Source organism: Bombina bombina, chromosome 4 (genome assembly GCF_027579735.1).
Source record: "Bombina bombina isolate aBomBom1 chromosome 4, aBomBom1.pri, whole genome shotgun sequence".
Classification (NCBI taxonomy): domain Eukaryota; kingdom Metazoa; phylum Chordata; class Amphibia; order Anura; family Bombinatoridae; genus Bombina; species Bombina bombina.
Window position 1 is genome coordinate 833,827,661 of NC_069502.1, and position 24,121 is coordinate 833,851,781.

The following is a 24,121-nucleotide window of genomic DNA, read 5'->3' on the forward strand; positions in this document are numbered from 1 at the left end:
GATGAGCTGTACCTTATGACCTGTGTGTACATTATATTTATCAATCTGCAATGCTCGGAGAAGGGGGGGCAATAGCGGGGGAAAGGATGTACTACTGTCAAACCTGCTCAAAAACGGTGGCTGCATTGTATATCCTGCAAAGCATGCTGTGTAACAGTGAACATAAATCCCCTTTACAGCCTTAAAAAATTCCTATGCATAATAAACATTAGAATGTTTACTGCACAAATCCTCTTTATAGAATTGATGAGACTGGGACAGGCTGTGTAATAAAACTGCTAGACTGGAAGGGAAATCACTGCAGCTAAAATTCTCATAGCCTGCTTGACACCAGAAAGATCATATGGCAAGACTAGGTAGTGAGCATATGATGGCTAAAGTACTTGCTACAAAACAAATTCTCACAGCCTGCTTGTCACCAGAAACATGATACACAAGACTAGGTAGTGAGCATATGATGGCTAAGGTACTTGCTACAAAACAGAAATTCTCACAGCCTGCTTGACACCAGAAACATGATACACAAGACTAGGTAGTGAGCATATGATGGCTAAGGTACTTGCTACAAAACAGAAATTCTCACAGCCTGCTTTACACCAGAAACATGATACACAAAACTAGGTAGTGAGCATATGATGGCTAAGGTACTTGCTACAAAACAGAAGTTCTCACAGCCTGCTTGACACCAGAAACATAATACACAATACTAGGTAGTGAGCATATGATGGCTAAGGTACTTGCTACAAAAACATAATTTATGTAAGAACTTACCTGATAAATTAATTTCTTTCATATTGGCAAGAGTCCATGAGCTAGTGACGTATGGGATATACATTCCTACCAGGAGGGGCAAAGTTTCCCAAACCTCAAAATGCCTATAAATACACCCCTCACCACACCCACAACTCAGTTTAACGAATAGCCAAGTAGTGGGGTGATAAAGAAAGGAGTAAAAAGCATCAACAAAGGAATTTGGAAATAATGGTGCTTTATACAAAAAAATCATAACCACCATAAAAAGGGTGGGCCTCATGGACTCCTCCCAATATGAAAGAAGTGAATTTATCAGGTAAGTTCTTACATAAATTATGTTTTCTTTCATGTAATTGGCAAGAGTCCATGAGCTAGTGACGTATGGGATAGCAATACCCAAGATGTGGAACTCCACGCAAGAGTCACACTAGAGAGAGATAAAAAATAAAAACAGATATTTTCCGCTGAAAAAATTAATCCACAACCCAAAATATAAGTTAATTCTCATAAATGCGAGGAAAAAAACAAATCAAAATCTGAAAAATGAAACTGAAACAGCTGCCTGAAGAACTTTTCTACCAAAAACTGCTTCCGAAGAAGCAAATACTTAAAAATGGTAGAATTTAGTAAATGTATGCAAAGAAGACCAAGTAGCAGCTTTGCAAATCTGATCAACTGAAGCTTCATTCTTAAAAGCACAGGAAACAGTGGAAACAGATCTAGTAGAATGAGCTGTAATTCTCTGAGGCGGGGCTTGACCCGACTCCAAATAAGCTTGATGAATCAAAAGTTTTAACCATGAGGCCAAGGAAATGGTGGAAGCCTTCTGACCTTTCCTGGAAACAGAAAAGATAACAAATAGACTAGAAGTTTTCCTGAAATCTTTAGTAGCTTCAACATAATATTTCAAAGATCTCTCCAAAGAATTCTTAGGATTAGGACACAAGGAATGAACAACAATTTCTCTATTAATGTTGTTAGAATTTACAACCTTAGGTAGGAATTTAAATGAAGTCCGCAAAACTGCCTTATCCTGAAGAAAAATCAGAAGAGGAGATTTAAAAGAGAGAGTGGATAATTCAGAAACTCTTCTAGCAGAAGAGATGGCCAAAAGAAACAACACTTTCCAAGAATGTAGTTTAATGTCCAAAGAATGCATAGGCCTCTAGTTATCAAGCCGTCAACCTCAATTACACAGGAATTCCGCAGCGTATTTGTGGCGAGGCTGATTCGCCTAAGTTATCAAGCCCTTTACACCAGCAAAAGTAGAATTTTATGACGTAAGCTTCGATCCGCCGGACACAGATCGATTCTTATGTCACTCCAGATGTTCCGCACACAAGTTCGGCACAATCTGACTACTTTTGGGAGTTATCAGAAAACTATCAGGTACGCTCGGCACTTTTCCGGCCCAGCGTACCTGGTTTTGGATCCCATAGGAATCAATGGGAGTCTGACCATAGCGAAAGTTCATGTTCGCTGCTGCCCGACATCCCATTGATTCCTATGGGAATTGTCTGCACCTAACACCCTAACATGTACCCCAAGTCTAAACACCCCTAATCTGCCCCCTCTACACCGCCGCAACTAAATAAAGTTATTACCCCCTAAACCGCCGCTCCCGGAGCCCACCGCCACTCTAATAAACTGATTAACCCCTAAACCGCCGCTCCCGGACCACGCCGCTATGTTAACCCCTAAACCGCTGCTCCCGGACCCCACCGCCACTATAATAAATATGTTAACCCCTATTTAATCCTATTTAAAACTAAATACTTACCTTTAAAATAAACCCTAACATAGCTACAATATAAATAATTATATTGTAGCGATTTTAGGATTTATTTTTATTTTACAGGCAAATTTCAATTTACTTTAACTAGGTAATTTACCTGTAAAATGAAAACTAACCTAAGTTACAATTACACCTATCACTACACTATACTTAAATAAATTATTCCTATTTAAAACTAAATACTCACCTGTAAAATAAACCCTAAGATAGCTACAATGTAATTAATAATTACATTGTAGCTATTGTAGGATTTATATTTATTTTACAGGTAACTTTGTATTTATTTTAGCTAGTTAGAATAGTTATTCAATAGTTATTAACTATTTAATAACTACCTAGCTAAACGAAATACAAAATTACCTGTAAAATAAATCCTAACCTAAGTTACAATTAAACCTAACACTACACATTAAATGAATTAAATAAATTACCTACAAATAACTACAATTAAATACAATTAAATAAACTAACTAAAGTACAAAAAATAAAAAAAACAAAGTTACAAAAAATAAAGAAAATAAGTTACAAACATTTCAAAAATATTACAACAATTTTAAGCTACTTACACCTAATCTAAGCCCCCTAATAAAATAACAAAGCCCCCCAAAATAAAAAAATGCCCTACCCTATTTTACATTAAAAAGTTACCAGCTCTATTACCTTACCAGCCTTTAAAAGGGCCTTTTGCGGGGCATGCCCCAAAGAAAACAGCTCTTTTGCCTGTAAAAAAAAAATACAACCCCCCCAACATTAAAACCCACCACCCACATACCCCTAATCTAACCCAAAGCCCCCTTAAATAAACCTAACACTACCCCCCTGAAGATCATCCTACCTTTAGCCGTCTTCAGCCAGCCAACCACCGATGGAACAGAAGAGGAGATCCGCAGCGGCCGAAGTCTTCATCCAAGGGGCGCTGAAGAACCAATCAGATTGAGCTTGCATTCTATTGGCTGATCGGAACAGCCAATAGAATGCGAGCTCAATCTTAAAATTCAATCAGCCAATCAGATTTTTCCTACCTTAATTCCGATTGGCTGATAGAATCCTATCAGCCAATCGGAATTCGAGGGATGCCATCTTGGATGACGTCACTTAAAGGAACCGTCATTCGTCGTTAGTCCGTCGGTAGAAGAGGATGGCTCCGCGTCGGCTTGTCTGAAGATGGCTCCGCTCTGCTCCGGATGGATGAAGACTGAAGACGCTGCCTGGATGATGACTTCAATAGGATGGAAGACTTCTTCAGTGCCCCTTGGATGATGACTTCAATCGGATGGAAGACTTCTTCAGCGCCCCTTGGATGATGACTTCTGCTGCTCCGGATCTCCTCTTCGGTTCCATCGGTGGTCGGCTGGCTGAAGACGGCTAAAGGTAGGATGATCTTCAGGGGGGTAGTGTTAGGTTTATTTAAGGGGGGTTTGGGTTATATTAGGGGTATGTGGGTGGTGGGTTTTAATGTTGGGGGGGTTGTATTTTCTTTTTTACAGGCAAAAGAGCTGTTTTCTTTGGGGCATGCCCCGCAAAAGGCCCTTTTAAGGGCTGGTAAGGTAATAGAGCTGGTAACTTTTTAATGTAGAATAGGGTAGGGCATTTTTTTGTTTTGGGGGGGCTTTGTTATTTTATTAGGGGGCTTAGATTAGGTGTAAGTAGCTTAAAATTGTTGTAATATTTTTGAAATGTTTGTAACTTATTTTTTTTATTTTTTGTACTTTAGTTAGTTTATTTAATTGTTTTTAATTGTAGTTATTTGTAGGTAATTTATTTAATTAATTTAATGATAGTGTAGTGTTTAATTGTAACTTAGGTTAGGATTTATTTTACAGGTAATTTTGTATTTCTTTTAGCTAGGTAGTTATTAAATAGTTAACTAGCTAAAATAAATACAAAGTTACCTGTAAAATAAATATAAATCCTACAATAGCTACAATGTAATTATTAATTACATTGTAGCTATCTTAGGGTTTATTTTACAGGTATTTAGTTTTAAATAGGAATAATTTATTTAAGTATAGTGTAGTGATAGGTGTAATTGTAACTTAGGTTAGTTTTTATTTTACAGGTAAATTTCTCTTTATTTTAACTAGGTAGCTATTAAATAGTTAACTATTTAATAGCTATTGTACCTAGTTAAAATAAATTGAAATTTGCCTGTAAAATAAAAATAAATCCTAAAATAGCTACAATATAATTATTATTTATATTGTAGCTATTTTAGGGTTTATTTTAAAGGTAAGTATTTAGTTTTAAATAGGATTAATTTAGTTAATAAGAGTTATAATATTTAGATGTATTTCATTAATATTTAAGTTAGGGGGGGTGTTAGGGTTAGACTTAGGTTTAGGGGTTAATAAATTTATTATAGGTGGCAACGGTGTAGGGGAGCAGATTAGGGGTTAATACGTTTAATATAGGTAGCGGCGGTTTAGGGGTTAAACAATTTATTATAGGTGGCGGCGGTATAGGGGGGGCAGGATAGGGGTTAATAGGTATTATGTAGGTGGCGGCGGGGTCCTGGAGCGGCGGTTTAGGGGTTAATCAGTTTATTAGAGTGGCGGTGGGCTCCGGGAGCGGCGGTTTAGGGGTTAATACATTTATAAGAGTTGCTTCGGGGTCTAGGAGAGGCGGTTTAGGGGTTAGTAACTTTATTTAGTTGCGGGGGGCTCCGGGGGCGCCGGTATAGGGGGTAGAACAGTGTAGTTTAGTGTGGGTGCTTAGTGACAGCTTGTCAATAAAGCTGTCAAAAAGCCGAAGAGCAGCGAGATCGGATGAGTGATAACTATCACAGTCCGCTGCTCATCGCCCCGTACTTGGTGTGCGGCTTTTTGACAGATTTATTGATAACTTTGGCGAGATTTTTCAGGTCCGCATCGGCGATGGTAGGCGAGCTTAGGCGGGCGTATTGGGACGGCGAAGAAAGGTAAGTAGACACGTTGATAACTAGAGGCCCTTGGCTCAAACGGAGGAGCCTGTAAAGCCTTCAAAATTAAATTAAGACTCCAAGGAGGAGAGATTGATTTAATGACAGGCTTGATACGAACCAAAGCCTGCAAAAAAGAATGAATATCAGGAAGTTTAGCAATCTCTCTGTGAAATAAAACAGAAAGAGCAGAGATTTGTCCTTTCAAGGAACTTGCAAACAAACCTTTATCCAAACCATCCTGAAGAAACTGTAAAATTCTAGGAATTCTAAAAGAATGCCAAGGGAATTTATGAGAAGAACACCATGAAATGTAAGTCTTCCAAACTCGATAATATATCTTTCTGGAAACAGATTTACGAGCCTACAACATAGTATTAATCACTGAGTCAGAGAAACCTCTATGACTAAGCGTTCAATTTCCATACCTTCAAATTTAATGATTTGAGATCCTGATGGAAAAACGGACCTTGAGATAGAAGGTCTGGCCTTAATGGAAGTGGCCAAGGTTGGCAACTAGACATCCGAACAAGATCCGCATACCAAAACCTGTGAGGCCATGCTGGAGCCACCAGCAGCACAAACGATTGCTCCATGATGATTTTGGAGATCACTGTTGGAAGAAGAACTAGAGGTGGGAAAATATAAGCAGGTTGATAACACCAAGGAAGTGTCAATGCATCCACTGCTTCCGCCTTAGGATTCCTGGACCTGGACAGGTACCTGGGAAGTTTTTTGTTTAGAAGAGATGCCATCAGATCTATTTCTGGAAGCCCCCACATCTGAACAATTTGAGAAAACACATCTGGGTGGAGAGACCATTCTGCCGGATGTAAAGTCTGACGACTGAGGTAATCCGCTTCCCAATTGTCTATACCTGGGATATGAACTGCAGAAATTAGACAGGAGCTGGATTCCACCCAAACAAGTATCCGAGATTCTTCTTTCATAGCTTGAGGACTGTGAGTCCCACCATGATGATTGACATGTGCCACAGTTGTGATATTGTCCATCTGAAAACAAATGAACGGTTCTCTCTTCAACAGAGGCCAAAACTGAAGAGTCCTGAGAATCGCACGGAGTTCTAAAATATTGATTGGTAATCTCGCCTCTTGAGATTTCCAAACCCCTTGTGCTGTCAGAGATCCCCAAACAGCTCCCCAACCTGAAAAACTTGCATCTGTTGTGATCACAGTCCAGGTTGGACAAATGAAAGAGTCCCCTAAAATTATACGATGGTGATCTAACCACCAAGTCAGAGAAAGTCGAACATTGGGATTTAAGGATATTACTTGTGATATCCTTGTATAATCCCTAGACCATTGGTTCAGCATACAAAGCTGGAGAGGTCTCATATGAAAATGAGCAAAGGGGATCACGTCCGATGCTGCAGTCATGAGACCTAAAACTTCCATGCACATAGCTACTGAAGGGAATGACTGAGACTGAAGGTTCCGACAGGCTGCAACCAATTTCAAACGTTTCTTGTCTGTTAGAGACAAAGTCATGGACACTGAATCTATCTGGAAACCTAAAAAGGTTACCTTTATCTGAGGAATCAAAGAACTTTTTGGTAAATTGATCCTCCAACCATGTCTTTGAAGAAACAACACTAGTTGATTCGTGTGAGATTCTGCAGAACGTAAAGACTGAGCGAGTACCAAGATATCGTCCAAATAAGGAAATACCGCAATACCCCACTCTCTGATTACAGAGAGTAGGGCACCAAGAACCTTTGAAAAGATTCTTGGAGCTGTCGCTAGGCCAAAAGGAAGAGCAACAAATTGGTAATGCTTGTCTAGAAAAGAGAATATCAGGAACTGATAGTGATCTGGATGAATCGGAATATGAAGATATGCATCCTGTAAGTCTATTGTGGACATATAATGCCCTTGCTGAACAAAAGGCAGAATAGTTCTTAGTGTCAACATTTTGAAAGTTGGTACTCTTACATATCGATTCAAAATCTTTCGATCCAAAACTGGTCTGAATGAATTTTCTTTCTTTGGGACAATGAATAGATTTGAATAAAACCCCAGACCCTGTTCCGGAATGCGTGAGAGAAAAAATCTTCTCACAGACGGCCTTACTCTGAATCCTATTCTGTACCCCTGAGAGACAATACTCTGAATCCAATGATTTTGGATCGAATTGATCCAAACATCCTTGAAAAACCTTAATCTGCTAGAATGAGGGCCGCACCTTCATGCGGACTTGGGGGCTGGTTTTGATCTCTTAAATGGCTTGGATTTATTCCAATTTGAAGAAGGCTACCAATTGGAAGCAGATTCCTTGGAGGAAGGATTAGGTTTATGTTCCTTATTTTGTCGAAAGGAACGAAAATGGTTAGAAGCTTTAGATTTATCCTTAGGACTTTTATCCTGAGGCAAAAAACTCCCTTCCCCCAGTGACAGCTGAAATTATTGAATCCAACTAAGAACCAAATAATTTATTACCTTGGAAATAAAGATATAGCAATCTGGACTTAGAAGTCATATCAGCATTCCAAGATTTGAGCCACAAAGCTCTTCTAGCTAAAATAGCTAACGACATAGATTTAACATCAATTTTGATAATATCAAAAATGGCATCACAAATGAAATTATTAGCATGTTGAATCAACTTAACAATGCTAGACAAATCATGATCCGATAATTGTTGCGCTAAAGTTTCCAACCAAAAAGTTGAAGCAGCTGCAACATCAGCCAAAGAAATTGCAGGCCTAAGAAGATGACCTGAATATAAATAAGCTTTCCTTAGATTCAAGTTTCCTATCTAAAGGATCTTTAAAATAAGTACTATTTTCCGTAGGAATAGTAGTACATTTAGCAAGAGTAGAGATAGCCCCATCAACTTTGGGGATCTTTTCCCAAAACTCCAATCTAACTGCTGGCAAAGGATACAATTTTTTAAACCTTGAAGAAGGAATAAAAGAAGTACCAGGCCTATTCCATTCCTTAGAAATCATATCAGAAATAGCATCAGGAACTGGAAAAACCTCTGGAATAACCACATGAGGTTTATAAACAAAATTTAAATGTTTACTAGTTTTAATATCAAGAGGACTAGTTTCCTCCATATTTAATATAATCAACACTTCTTTTAACAAAGAACGAATATACTCCATTTAAAATAAATAAGAGGATTTGTCATTGTCAATACCTGAGGCAGGATCTTCTGAATCAGATAGATCCTCATCAGAGAAGGATAATTCTTTTTTTTTTTTTTTTAGTAAAACAGTTTTTATTGAGGTTATATAGTATATAAACAGTAGTAAGGTTGCAATGTAAACGGTGACATAAGCATATGTCTGAGTAGTAGCATCTGAAAGATAAAAAATGTCACCAATGCACAAATTATACACTATAAATAAAACATAACATCCTAGGATACAATCATAATCCTTGACAGGTAACCAACCTATGTACTCTCAGTCAAACCTCTTTATATACATATATATATATATATATATATATATATATATATATATATAGTTGCCTTGTTTAAGGCAATGTAAACTTATCAATTTCCCCTGATGCAAAGCGTAAGGATAAACTAGTAACAATTATACCTCACATAGGAGGTGGCGGTCTCTCTTGGACCTCTGGTGCTATTACATAGTGGTTTGAGGATATAATAGTGGGTATGTAACAAATATAAGGCATATAAGGTCGCTTTTGGACCTTTAGTAATAAGATACATGATAGTGACATAACGAAAATGTGAAACGGCAGAGTAACAAGAAAGCAGCTTGTCACATAAGATTAAAATTATTGATATCTGAATATGTGTATCGAGATTTTTAATAATAAAAGGAGAAATTCTATAGGGTGCATTTCCCTTTGCTTACGATGTAAGCCCACTGGAGTGGGGGGGTGGGTCCGGCGATATTTGAAGAAATCAGTTAGCAAAGACTAGATGAGCCAAGTATCGGGGGTTTCCGACTATGACAAATGGACCGTGCTACATTCGTATAGAAACACACTGGGATGTTGCCGTCTCCTCTATCTAAGTAAAGAAGCAATTGATGTATTCTCTAGACATATATACTAATTATAAGAGACAAAGCTCATAGGGAACTAATAACTGTATAGGAAAGATACAATTTTAAGGCTTGGTTGGTAAAGAGTACCCATAACATTGCAAGGAAAAATAGGAGCTATACATGAAGTTTAAACCGCATAAGATATTCAGTTAGATGTATCACCCCTCTCGGATTTGGTCGCCACTAAACCAATATGGGGAGTTGTACCTCCTCTCCGGGATTGCGGTCACCACTGGACGGAGACAGAAAAAGGGTATTGGATATGACCCACTCTGACTCGCAGAGTGGGAAAGAGTGAGGGGAGATACCGTCCCTTTCTTTTTTCCATATAATATAGTTTTCATGAGTGTGTTGAGAACATAGAAACATTCAGTATATTACATTTTCCAAACATATCCTGTAACCAAATGTATAAATAAAATAAACTAGGCATACATTGTACATAATATTTGAACGTATATTAGTTAGCAACCCATTTGTTAGGTAGATTTTGTGGCAGTCACAAACATATACGCCTAGATTACGAGTTTTGCAGTAACAGGGGTGAGGTATTAACTTGCACGTTACTCTCACCGCTCACTTTCATGCAACGCTGGTATTAAGAGTTTTCAGAAACCCGGCGTTAAAAGACAAAAAGTGGGGGGCGGAGTCAACTCTCAAGCCGAACAGACCCAGGTTTTAGGAGCTCCTGCTCTAATGAACCAACAAAGGCCACAAATAGCCCTAAAATAATATCTCATATGGCAAATATGATCTCAGATTAAATAATAGTCTTCTCTGACCACATTTTGAGACAACTGGCAGAAGATCACGAGACCAACCGAGGAAACAGTGTCGGCGAGGATTCAGCGTGAGGATTCAGCGTCTCCCTTGATAGTGAAGAGCCGACAACGTTCGTTGCTCCTATCGGAGCCCTCCAAACTAGGAAAGCACTTAACTCCTAGACTCTCTTACAAGGCTCATCCTTCAGGGATAGACCTGATCCCCCTCTTAGCCGAGAGGATGGATTCCCTTATTCTGGACGCACTGACTCTACTAGGCTCCCGTATGGACGCCCAGTTCAATACCCTCTCTCAATACTTATCTCTCAGCCGAGAGGACGCACCTGACTCGCCAGAGGAAGACCTCGACAACCTACCCTCCCCGGTAGCGCATCTACTCCAAAGGGACAAGACGGCGGACACAGCCAGACAAGGCCTCTCTACGTTGCCCCAGCAGTCTGATCTTACCGCCGACTCTACCATGATGCACCCGACTCCTGTTCCGGAGCGGCCGGTCGGAATGGGGGTCGAGGTGAACCTGACTGCACGCAACAGCTTTGAAGATAATCCGCCTCCTCCTCTATATTTGAAAGCTACGCACTCCTGCTTCTCCACGGGGAAGACCGGTAGCGATTTGAGAGTTTTGCACGTAGAGGAGAGAGGCCCAAGTCCTTATCCATGATGCAGCACAGCAGCACTTCCGCCTTGTCCCTTCCAGAGTTCCTACTACGCAGTGAGCAACCTAGATATCAGGACGGCATAGACCTGAAAGATCTGTTTTCCCTACCTGGGCTCCATAGCTATAGAATAGATGGCAGCATTCACGTGAGCTCCATGATCCGGACTATGAACTGTGATACTGAGCTGACTTGTAGTGCCCTCCATGATCCTCAAGCTAGGTTATGCCGGAAGATTGGCATTGGGTGATGTTCCTAGTGATATCCCATCTCTATAAAGTGGACCCAACACTGTAACTCTATCTTCCTTTTTCTTTAACTCTCCCTTCCTGAATGTCGACTTTAATATCTGATGAGAAGTCCGGTTAGGTTTTTTTTTTAAAAAGTTCTGAAAGTTTCCACTGTAGCTCATGCTCATTTGGCTTATAAGCAAGTTTTAAACAGTTTAGTGATTTTGTTATACGACATTTCAATGCTTTATTATTTACCTAGTGGGATATTGTGGGGGATTATAAGATGTATTAGAAGAGATTTAATGTATAAAATATATCCCTAGTTTACTGGGGCTAATTGAGATTGCAGCCATGCGGTTATACTTCCTTTTTACTCCTATTGTACGATAAAGAACGATGTAAAGGTTACCAAATATGCCATGAGGACTATCTTTGCAAATTACAGGTAGGGCTGTGCTTACTGCACATTGCTATCTACATAATGTACATATGTGACGGACTGTATGGTTATGATAATTTCCCATAGTATGTGCGCTCGTATTGACCACTATAGGTAGTGGTAAATTGAATGTGTAATTCTACAGTATGGCTCCTGGATATGAAGCACTTTGCTACTGCCTATACTCAATTAACATGCAATTATAAGGGGCTTCCAGACCTATACATCCCAGAGACCCAACCCCCTGGGACATGTATAATATTAAGGAGTACCATCCATACAGTCTGCATTACGCTAATTAGGATATGCTCTCATGATTTGTCTCTCTTGCTCTTCTCAGTACAGCAAATTCCCTGTACCCTGCAAGCTTTGGAATAGCTAGCGAATTGTTATAACCCCATTAGGTACCTCTCTCACTATGATGGTCCATGCGCTATCAACTGTTATTCAATATGCAACAATAGAAAATATACCTGCTGCAAGGAAAAAGACACTGCAACAGGTAATGCAGGTAAAAAACAGACTTTATTGAAAGTCTATACACACATACAGGGAATGTTTAAAGCTCAGGAGGGAGCTAGAAACAAACAAAACGTCTGACGCGTTTCCTGCCTGTAGGCACTTCATCAGGGACTCAACTGTTATTCACACAGACCTCTGTCAAACTATAGAAGATAATTTACCCCAATAATTATTCCTTACTTTTTATGATATTTCTATGTATATAACCTAACACCACATCTGAAGTAAAGCAAGCAGATACGTCATATTGCCCACACATAAATTTACTCTAGATTTAGAGTTTTGTCGGTAAAGACCGGCGTAGCTAACGCAGCTTTTTTTCCCAACGCACCCTTCCAACAACGCTGGTATTTAGAGTTGTCTGAGGGGCTGCGTTAGGCTCAAAAAAGGGACCGTTGAGCCTAATGTAGCTCCACTTCAACCCTCAATACCAGCGTTGCTTACGGTAGCGGTAAGCTGGGAAAACGTGCTCGTGCATGATATCCCCATAGGAAACAATGGGGCATTTTGGGCTGAAAAAAAACCTAACACCTGCAAAAAAGCAGCTTTCAGCTCCTAACGCAGCCCCATTGTTTCCTATGGGGAAACATTCTCTAACTCTGCACCTAAAACCCTAACATGAACCCAGAGTCTAAACACCCCTAACCTTACACTTATTAACCCCTAATCTGCGGCCCCCGCTATCGCTGACACCTGCATTATATTATTAACCCCTAATCTGCCGCTCCGGACACCGCCGCAACCTACATTATCCCTATGAAACCCTAATCTGCTGCCCCTAACACTGCCGACCCCTATATTATATTTATTAACCCCTAATCTGCCCCCCCAACGTTGCCGCTACCTTACCTACACTTATTAACCCCTAATCTCCCGCCCGCACCGTCGCCGCTACTATAATAAATTTATTAACCCCTTAACCTAACTCTAACCCTAACACCCCCCTAACATAAATATTATTTAAATTAAACGAAATAATATTCCTAAAATTAACTAAATTAATCCTATTTAAAACTAAATACTTACCTATAAAATAAACCCTAATATAGCTACAATATAACTAATAATTACATTGTAGCTATTTTAGGATTTATATTTATTTTACAGGCCACTTTGTATTTATTTTAACTAGATACAATAGCTATTAAATAGTTAATAACTATTTAATAGCTACCTAGTTAAAATAAATACAAAATTACATGTAAAATAAATCCTAACCTAAGTTACAAATACACCTAACACTACACTATCATTAAATTAATTAAATAAATTACATACAATTAGATAAAATAAAATACAATTAAATAAACTATACTATAATACAAAAACAAACGAACACTAAATTACAAAAAATAAAAAAGAATTACAAGCAGTTTAAACTAATTACACCTAATCTAAGCCCCCTAATAAAATGAAAAAGCACCCCAAAATAAAAAATTCCCTACCCTATTCTAAAATACAAAAGTAATCAGCTCTTTTACCAGCCCTTAAAAGGGCTTTTTGCGGGGCATTGCCCCAAAGTAATCAGCTCTTTTACCTGAAAAGAAAAATACAATACCCCCCCCAACATTACAACCCACCACCCACATACCCCTACTCTAACCCACCCAAACCCCCTTAAATAAACCTATCGCTAACCCCCTGAAGATCATCCTACCTTGAGTTGTCTTCACCCAGCCGAGCCAAATTCTTCATCCAAGGTGCGCAGAGGAGGTCCTTGATCCGGTAGAAGTCTTCATCCAAGCGGCAAAGAAGAGGTCCTCCATCCGGTAGAAGTGTTAATCCAGGCGGCGTCTTCAATCTTCATTCATCCGGAGCGGAGCCATCTTTAACGGAGCCGACGCGGATCCATCCTCTTCAACCGACGGACTAACGACGAATGAAGGTTCCTTTAAGGGACATCATCCCAAGATGGCGTCCCTTCCATTCCTATTGGCTGAAAGAATTCTATCAGCCAATCGGAATTAATGTAGAAAAAAATCTGATTGGCTGATGCAATCAGCCAATCAGATTAAAGTTCAATCCGATTGGCTGATCCAATCAGCCAATAGTATTGAATTCGCATTCTATTGGCTGTTCCGATCAGCCAATAGAATGCGAGTGCAATACGATTGGCTGATTTACATCTATAGCCTACATAATGCTATAAATAAGCTCACTCTACAGCTCTACCATAGTTGGCTCCGCCCTCCTTCTCTTACCCTCCCCCCTCCCATCTTCCCCATAATTTGAGTGGCTCTTGCCCACTGCAACACCTTTCCTTCCCCACTCTCTGTGACCTGCCTGTGGTCATTTTAAAAGCCAATTCTTCACATCATGACAGTTGTAATAGGAAATTATACTTTATTCATTCCATAGGTGTGGAGACCAGACTCCAATTACTAACATAAAATGAAGTTCTATCTTAGCTAGCCCAAACCTATATTTGACACCTCTCTAGACATGACATATGTTCCCATTTGTTATGGTTGGCCTTGAGTATTAATTTGGTTATGATTATCTTTGTAAGCCCTAACAAAAAGTGAGCGTAGAGCAAAATTTTGCTCCAAATCTCACTCCAATACCAGCGCTGCTTAAGTCAGCGGTGAGCTGGTGTAACGTGCTCGTGCATGATTTCCCCATAGGGATTAACGGGGAGAGCCGGCTGAAAAAAAGTCTAATACCTGCAAAAAAGCAGCATATAACTCAGTAACGCAGCCCCATTGATTCCTATGGGGAAACAAAATTTATGTTTACACCTAACACCCTAACATGAACCCCGAGTCTAAACACCCCTAATCTTACACTTATTAACCCCTAATATGCCGCCCCGACATCACCGACACCTACATTATAATTATTAACCCCTAATTTGCTGCCCCCAACATCGCCACCACTTACATTATACTTAATAACCCCTAATCTGCCGCCCCCTACCTACACTTATTAACCCCTAATCTGCCGTCCCCGACATCGCCGCCACTATAATAAACATATTAACCCCTAAAACGCCGCACTCCCGCCTCACAAACATTAGTTTATTATTATTAACCCCTAATCTGCCGCCCCTAACATCGCCGCCACCTACCTACATTTATTAACCCCTAATCTGCCACCCCCAACGTCGCTGCCACTATATTACATTTATTCACCCCTAAACCTAAGTCTAACCCTAACACCCCCTAACTTAAATATAATTAAAATAAATCTAAATAAATATTCCTATCATTAACTAAATAATTCCTATTTAAAACTAAATACTTACCTATAAAATAAACCCTAAGCTAGCTACAATATAACTAATAGTTACATTGTAGCTAGCTTAAGGTTTATTTTTATTTTACAGGCAAGTTTGTATTTATTTTAACTAGGTAGAATAGTTATTAAATAGTTATTAACTATTTAATAACGACCTAGCTAAAATAAATACAAAAGTACCTGTAAAATAAAACCTAACCTAAGTTACACTAACACCTAACACTATAATTAATTAAATTAACTAAATTAAATACTATTAAATAAATTAAATTATCTAAAGTACAACATTCCCCACTAAATTACAGAACCCCCCCCCCCCACAAATTACAGATATTTAAATTAATTACACCTAATCTAAGAGCCCTATCAAAATAAAAAAAGCCCCCCAAAATAAAAAAAACCCTAGCCTAAACTAAACTATCAATAGCCCTTAAAAGGGCCTTTTGCGGGGCATTGCCCCAAAGTAATCAGCTCTTTTACCTTTAATTTTTTTTTTACAAACAACCCCCTCCAACAGTAAAACCCACCACCCACACAACCAACTCCCCAAATAAAATACTAACTAAAAAAACCTAAGCTCCCCATTGCCCTGAAAAAAGCATTTGGATGGGCATTGCCCTTAAAAGATTGGAACAGCCAATAGAATGCAAGCTCAAACCTATTGGCTGATTGGATCAGCCAATAGGATTGAACTTCAAAACTATTGGCTGATTGCATCAGCCAATAGGATTTTTTCTACCTTAATTCCAATTGGCTGATAGAATTCTATCAGCCAATCGGAATCTAAGGGACGCCATCTAGGATGACGTCACTTAAAGGTACCTACATTCTGCGTTAGCAGTCGGATGAAGAGGATGCTCCGCGTCGGATGTCTTGAAGATTGACCCGCTCCGCACCAGATGGATGAAGATAGAAGATGCCGTCTGGATAAAGACTTCTGCCGGCTTGGATAAAGACTTCTGCCCGTCTGGAGGACCACTTCGCCCGGCTTGGATGAAGACTTCTGCCCGTCTGGAGGACCACTTCACCGGCTTGGATGAAGATGTCTCCCAGTAAGTCGATCTTCAGCTGGGGGTTAGTGTTAGGTTTTTTAAGGGTGTATTGGGTGGGTTTTATTTTTAGGTTAGGGTTTGGGCTGCAAAAGAGCTAACTGCCCTTTTAAGGGCAATGCCCATCCAAATGCCCTTTTCAGGGCAATGAGGAGCTTAGGTTTTTTAGTTAGTATTTTATTTGAGGGGTTGGTTGTGTGGGTGGTGGGTTTTACTGTTGGGGGGGTTGTTTGTATTTTTTTTTACAGGTAAAAGAGCTGATTACTTTGGGGCAATGCCCCACAAAAGGCCCTTTTAAGGGCTATTGATAGTTTAGTTTAGGCTAGGTTATTTTTTTTAATTTTGGGGGGCTTTTTTATTTTGATAGGGCTCTTAGAATAGGTGTAATTAGTTTAACCCCTTAACGACCGAGGACGTGCAGGGTACGTCCTCAAAAAAAAGGCAGTTAATGCCTGAGAACGTACCCTGCACGTCCTCGGTTTGGAAAGCAGCTGGAAGCGATCCTGCTCGCTTCCAGCTGCTTTCCGGTTATTGCAGTGATGCCTCGATATGGAGGCATCCTGCAATAACTTTTTTAAGCCATCCGGTGCAGAGAGAGCCACTCTGTGGCCCTCTCTGCACCGGAGATCGGTGGCTCCCTGCGTTGGTGGGTGGGAGCCGGACCGGGAGGCGGGTGGCGGCCATCGATGGCCCTGGTTATGTGCAGGGGGGGCGGGATCGTGGGCGGGGATGAGCGGGGGCGCGCACGGACGAGTGCGCGTGCACGGGAGGGCGGGGGCGGGCGCGTGCACGGGGAGGGAGCGGGTGGGAACCGCTACACTACAGAAAATGTGTTAATAAAAAAATGTTTAAATGCCTTAATATTTTTTTTAAAAAAAAAGATCAGCAAGGTGGTGGGGGTTTGTCTGTGTGGGGGGGAAGCTACACTACAGAAAAAAGCCAAATAAAAATAAAAAAAGCACATTTTTTTTGCAAACTGGGTACTGGCAGGCAGCTGCCAGTACCCAAGATGGCCCCCAATGAGGCAGAGGGGATGGTCAGAGAGCGGTTTTGGGGGGGATCAGGGAGGTTGGGGGCTAAGGGGGGGATCCTACACCCTAGCATATGTAAATATGCTAAAAAAAAATTTTTTTTTTTTAAAAAACCCTTTTATTTTAGTACTGGCAGACTTTCTGCCAGTACTTAAGATGGCGGGGACAATTGTGGGGTGGGGGAGGGAAGGGAGCTGTTTGGGAGGGATCAGGGGGTGGGATGTGTCAGGTGGGAGGCTGATCTCTACACTAAAGCTAAAATTAACCCTGCAAGCTCCCTACAAACTCCCTAATTAACCCCTTCACTGCTAGCCATAATACACGTGTGAGGCGCAGCAGGATTTAGCGGCCTTCTAATTACCAGAAAGCAACGCCAAAGTTATATATGTCTGCTATTTCTGAACAAAGGGGATCCCAGACAAGTATTTACAACCATTTGTGCCATAATTGCACAAGCGGGTTTGTAAATTATTTCAGTGAGAAACCTAAAATTGTGAAAAATTTAACTTTTTTTTCAATTTGATCGCATTTGGCGGTGAAATGGTGGCATGAAATATACCAAAATGTGCCTAGATCAATACTTGGGGTTGTCTACTATACTACACTAAAGCTAAAATTAACCCTACAAGCTCCCTAAAAGCTCCCTAATTAACCCCTTCACTGCTGGGCATAATACACTTGTGGTGCGCAGTGGCATTTAGCGGCCTTCTAATTACCAAAAAGCAACGCCAAAGCCATATATGTCTGCTATTTCTGAACAAAGGGGATCCCAGAGAAGAATTTACAACCATTTATGCCATAATTGCACAAGTTGTTTGTAAATAATTTCAGTGAGAAACCAAAAGTTTGTGAAAAAAATTGTGAAAAAGTGAACGATTTTTTGTATTTGATCGCATTTGGCGGTGAAATGGTGGTATGAAATATACCAAAATTGTCCTAGATCAATACTTTGGGATGTCTACTAAAAAAAAATATATACATGTCAAGGGATATTCAGGGATTCCTGAAAGATATTAGTGTTCTAATGTAACTAGCGCTAATTTTGGAAAAAAGTGGTTTGGAAATAGCAAAGTGCTACTTGTATTTATGGCCCTATAACTTGCAAAAAAAGCAAAGAACATGTAAACATTGGGTATTTCTAAACTCAGGACAAAATTTTGAAACTATTTAGCATGGGTGTTTTTTGGTGGTTGTAGATATGTAACAGATTTTGGGGGTCAAAGTTAGAAAAAGTGTGTTTTTTTCAATTTTTTTTATAGTAAATTATAAGATATGATGAAAATAATGGTATCTTTAGAAAGTCCATTTAGTGGCGAGAAAAACGGTATATAATATGTGTGGGTACAGTAAATGAGTAAGAAGAAAATTACAGCTAAACACAAACACCGCAAAAATGTAAAAATAGCCTTGGTCCCAAACGGACAGAAAATGGAAAAGTGCTGTGGTCATTAAGGGGTTAAATATCTGTAAAAAAAAAATAATTTGTAATTTAGTATTTGTTTTATTTTGTACTTTAGATAATTTAATTTAATTTATTTAATAGTATTTAATTTAGTTAATGTATTTAATTATAGTTTAGTGTTAGGTGTTAGTGTAACTTAGGTTAGATTTTATTTTACATGTACTTTTGTATTTATTTTAGCTAGGTAGTTATTTAATAGTTAATAACTATTTAAGAACTATTCTACCTAGTTAAAATAAATACAAACTTGCCTGTAATATAAAAATAAACCTTAAGCTAGCTACAATATAACTATTAGTTATATTGTAGCTATCTTAGGCCTAGATTTAGAGTTGGGCGGTAGCCGTCAAAACCAGTGTTAGAGGCTCCTAACGCTGGTTTTGGGCTACCGCTGGTATTTAGAGTCAGTCATTAAAGGGTCTAATGCTCACTTTGCAGCAGCGACTTTTCAATACCGCAGATCCCCTTACGTCAATTGCGTATCCTATCTTTTCAATGGGATCTTTCTAACGCTGGTATTTAGAGTTGTGGCTGAAGTGAGCGTTAGAAATCTAACGACAAAACTCCAGCCGCAGAAAAAAGTCAGTAGTTAAGAGCTTTCTGGGCTAACGCCGGTTTATAAAGCTCTTAACTACTGTGCTCTAAAGTACACTAACACCCATAAACTACCTATGTACCCCTAAACAGAGGCCCACCCACATCGCCGCCACTATATTTAAATTTTTTAACCCCTAATCTTCCGCTCCGTACACTGCCGCCAACTACGTTATCCCTATGTACCCCTAATCTGCTGCCCCTAACACCGCCGACCCCTATATTATATTTATTAACCCCTAATCTGCCGCCCCCGCTATCGCTGACCCCTGCATATTATTATTATTAACCCCTAATCTGCCGCTCCGTACACCACCGCCACCTACATTATAGCTATGTACCCCTAATCTGCTGCCCCTAACACCGCCGACCCCTATATTATATTTATTAACCCCTAATCTGCCCCCCTCAACGTCGCCTCCACCTGCCTACACTTATTAACCACTAATCTGCCGAGCGGACCGCACCGCTACTATAATAAAGTTATTAACCCCTAATCCACCTCACTCCCGCCTCAATAACCCTATAATAAATAGTATTAACCCCTATTCTGCCCTCCCTAACATCGCCGACACCTAACTTCAATTATTAACCCCTAATCTGCCGACCGAATCTCGCCGCTACTGTAATAAATGGATTAACCCCTAAAGCTAAGTCTAACCCTAACACCCCCCTAAGTTAAATATAATTTAAATCTAACGAAATAAATTAACTCTTATTAAATAAATTATTCCTATTTAAAGCTAAATACTTACCTGTAAAATAAACCCTAATATAGCTACAATATAAATTATAATTATATTATAGCTATTTTAGGATTTATATTTATTTTACATGTAACTTTGTATTTATTTTAACCAGGTACAATAGCTATTAAATAGTTAAGAACTATTTAATAGCTAAAATAGTTAAAATAATTACAAAATTACCTGTAAAATAAATCCTAACCTAAGTTACAATTAAACCTAACACTACACTATCAATAAATTAATTAAATAAAATACCTACAATTACCTACAATTAAACCTAACACTACACTATCAATAAATTAATTAAATACAATATCTACAAATAAATACAATGAAATAAACTAACTAAAGTACAAAAAATAAAAAAGAACTAAGTTACAAAAAAAAAATATTTACAAACATTAGAAAAATATTACAACAATTTTAAACTAATTACACCTACTCTAAGCCCCCTAATAAAATAACAAAGCCCCCCAAAATAAAAAAATGCCCTACCCTATTCTAAATTAAAAAAAGTTCAAAGCTCTTTTACCTTACCAGCCCCAAAGAATTCATACCCCTAATCTAACCCAAACCCCCTTAAATAAACCTAACACTAAGCCCCTGAAGATCTTCCTACCTTATCTTCACCTCACCGGGTCCCGATCTGTCCAGAAGAGCCTCCGATGTCTTGATCCAAGCCCAAGCGGGGGGCTGAAGAGTGACGTCCATCCTCGGGCTGAAGTCTGGATCCAAGCGGCGGCTGAAGAAATCCATCATCGGGATGAAGTCTTCTATCAAGCCGCATCTTCAATCTTCTTTCTTCTGGAGCGGAGCCATCTTCTTTCCAACCGACGCGGATCCAACCTCTTCAACCGACGCCTACTCGCCGAATGACGGTTCCTTAAAATGACGTCATCCAAGATGGTGTCCCTCGAATTCCGATTGGCTGATTGGATTCTATCAGCCAATCGGAATTAAGGTAGGAATATTCTGATTGGCTGATGGAATCAGCCAATCAGAATCAAGTTCAATCCGATTGGATGATCCTTAGAGTAGGTGTAATTAGTTTAAAATTGTTGTAATATTTTTCTAATGTTTGTAAATATTTTTTTATTTTTTGTAACTTAGTTCTTTTTTATTTTTTGTACTTTAGTTAGTTTATTTCATTGTATTTATTTGTAGATATTGTATTTAATTAATTTATTGATAGTGTAGTGTTAGGTTTAATTGTAGGTAATTGTAGGTATTTTATTTAATTAATTTATTGATAGTGTAGTGTTAGGTTTAATTGTAACTTAGGTTAGGATTTATTTTACAGGTAATTTTGTAATTATTTTAACTATTTTAGCTATTAAATAGTTCTTAACTATTTAATAGCTATTGTACCTGGTTAAAATAAATACAAAGTTGCCTGTAAAATAAATATTAATCCTAAAATAGCTATAATATAATTATAATTTATGTTGTAGCTATATTAGGGTTTATTTTACAGGTAAGTATTTAGATTTAAATAGGAATAATTTATTTAATAAGAGTTAATTTATTTTGTTAGAATAAAATTATATTTAATTTACGGGGGTGTTAGGGTTAGGGTTAGAATTAGCTTTAGGGGTTAAAAAATTTATTAGAGTAGCGGTGAGCTCCGATCGGCAGATTAGGGGTTAATACTTGAAGTTAGGTGTCGGCGATGTTAGGGAGGGCAGATTATGGGTTAATACTATTTATTATAGGGTTATTGAGGCGGGAGTGAGGTGGATTAGGGGTTAATAACTTTATTATAATAGCGGCGCGGTCCGCTCGGCAGATTAGGGGTTAATAAGTGTAGGCAGGTGGAGGCGACGTTGTGGGGGGCAGATTAGGGGTTAATTAATATAATATAGGGGTCGGCGGTGTTAGGGGCAGCAGATTAGGGGTACATAGGGATAATGTAAGTAGTGGCGGTTTACGGAGTGGCAGATTAGGGGTTAAAAAATATGCAGGTGTCAGCGATAGCGGGGGTGGCAGAATAGGGGTTAATAAGTGTAAGGTTAGGGGTGTTTAGACTCGGGGTACATGTTAGAGTGTTAGGTGCAGACGTAGGAAGTTTTTCCCCATAGAAAACAATGGGGCTGCGTTAGGAGCTGAACGCAGCTTTTTTGCAGGTGTTATGTTTTTTTTCAGCTCAAACAGCCCCACTGTTTTCTATGGGGGAATCGTGCACCAGCACGTTTTTGAAGCTGGCCGCGTCCGTAAGCACCGCTGGTATCTAGAGTTGCAGTGGCGTTAAATTATGCTCTACGCTCCCTTTTTGGAGCCTAACGCACTGAAAACCCAGCCATTCTGTGAACTCTAAATACCAGCGGTATTTAAAAGGTGCGGGGGGAAAAAAGCACGCGTAGCTAACGCACCCCTTTGGCCGCAGAACTCTAAATCTAGGCGTAAGGGTTTATTTTATATGTAAGTATTTCGTTTTAAATAGGAATTATTTAGTTAATGACAGGAATATTTATTTAGATTAATTTTAATTATATTTAAGTTAGCGGGTGTTAGGGTTAGACTTAGGTTTAGGGGTGAATAAATATAATATAGTGGCGGCGACGTTGGGTTGTGGCAGATTAGGGGTTAATAAATGTAGGTAGGTGGTGGCGATGTTAGGGACGGCAGATTAGTTGTTATTAATAATAAACTAATGTTTGCGAGGCAGGAGTGCAGCGGTTTAGGGGTTAATATGTTTATTATAGTGGCGGCGATGTCTGGAGCGGCAGATTAGAGGTTAAAAATGTATTTTAGTGTTTGTGATGTGAGAGGGCCTCGGTTTAGGGGCTAAAAGGTAGTTAATGGGTGTTTAGTGTACTATGTAGCACTTTAGTTATGAGTTTTATGTTACCGCGTTGTACATAAAACTCATAACTACTGACTTTCAAATGCGGTAGAAATCTTGAAGTTTTAGGGTGTACCACTCACTTTTTGGCCTCCCAGGACAGACTCGTAATACCAGCGGTATGAAAAGTCCCATAGAAAAAAGGGTTTACGAAATTTACGTAAGTCTTTTTTGTTGTAAGGCCAAAAATGTGTGCGGTGAACCTAAACCTTCAAGACTCGTAATACCAGCGGTAGGAAAAAAGCCCTAGTAAGTTATTAACATGACTGAGTAGTATTCCTTATAACATGCAACAGCAACCTCTATTAATAAATATAAAAAGATATTGCCATCTAGGCCTAAAATAGGAAGCTGTACATGACTATTAAAGAAAAATAATTTTAAAAGGATTGTTTTTTGGTTATAGCGTAAAATGGAACTAAGATACGCTGTCCCGGCTGCAGACAGCACATGATTTTCCTAAGGGAAATATAACCAACCATTATAGCACATACATAGTTGTGGTTGTAGTATGTGGGCTGTAGACCTCATAATAATGGGGTTGCTGTATATTGTGGTAATCCACCTTATATACTGTGACCTAGTTAGGTCTCTTCGCACAATAAATATATATAGCAAGGGTATGTCTAATTCTTTTGGGTGCTTCAATATAAGGATACTATTATAAGCTGCTGGAAAAAAAATGTCTCCTAAGAGAAATAAATATAATAATAATAATAATGCTCAAGCTATGAGTTTCAATTGTCACCCCATATTTAGTTGCCAGTAATGAATGAGTTAATAACATGTGCAGACAGTAACAATTTATCGAATTAGTATGTCCAAATCTCCTTTTAGGTAGTTATTATACCCGTAGTAGTACTACATTCTAAACCAAAGCCTGAACTGTCAAGGGTACACCATGTAGTACATAAGTATGCCTATATAAATATTAACCTTTCTCTGACTGTGATAAACTAAAAATACGTAACTATCACAACCAAGCTTTCCTATGCTTACCTAATAAGCCTCCTCT

At 39.0% G+C, this 24,121-nt stretch overlaps 1 protein-coding gene across 1 annotated transcript in view; it reads right to left on the reverse strand.

Moving 5' to 3' along the window:
- LOC128657947 (gastrula zinc finger protein XlCGF26.1-like) overlaps window positions 1-24,121 on the reverse strand; it is a 220,209-nt gene that overhangs the window by 58,413 nt on the left and 137,675 nt on the right. The window lies entirely within an intron of this gene.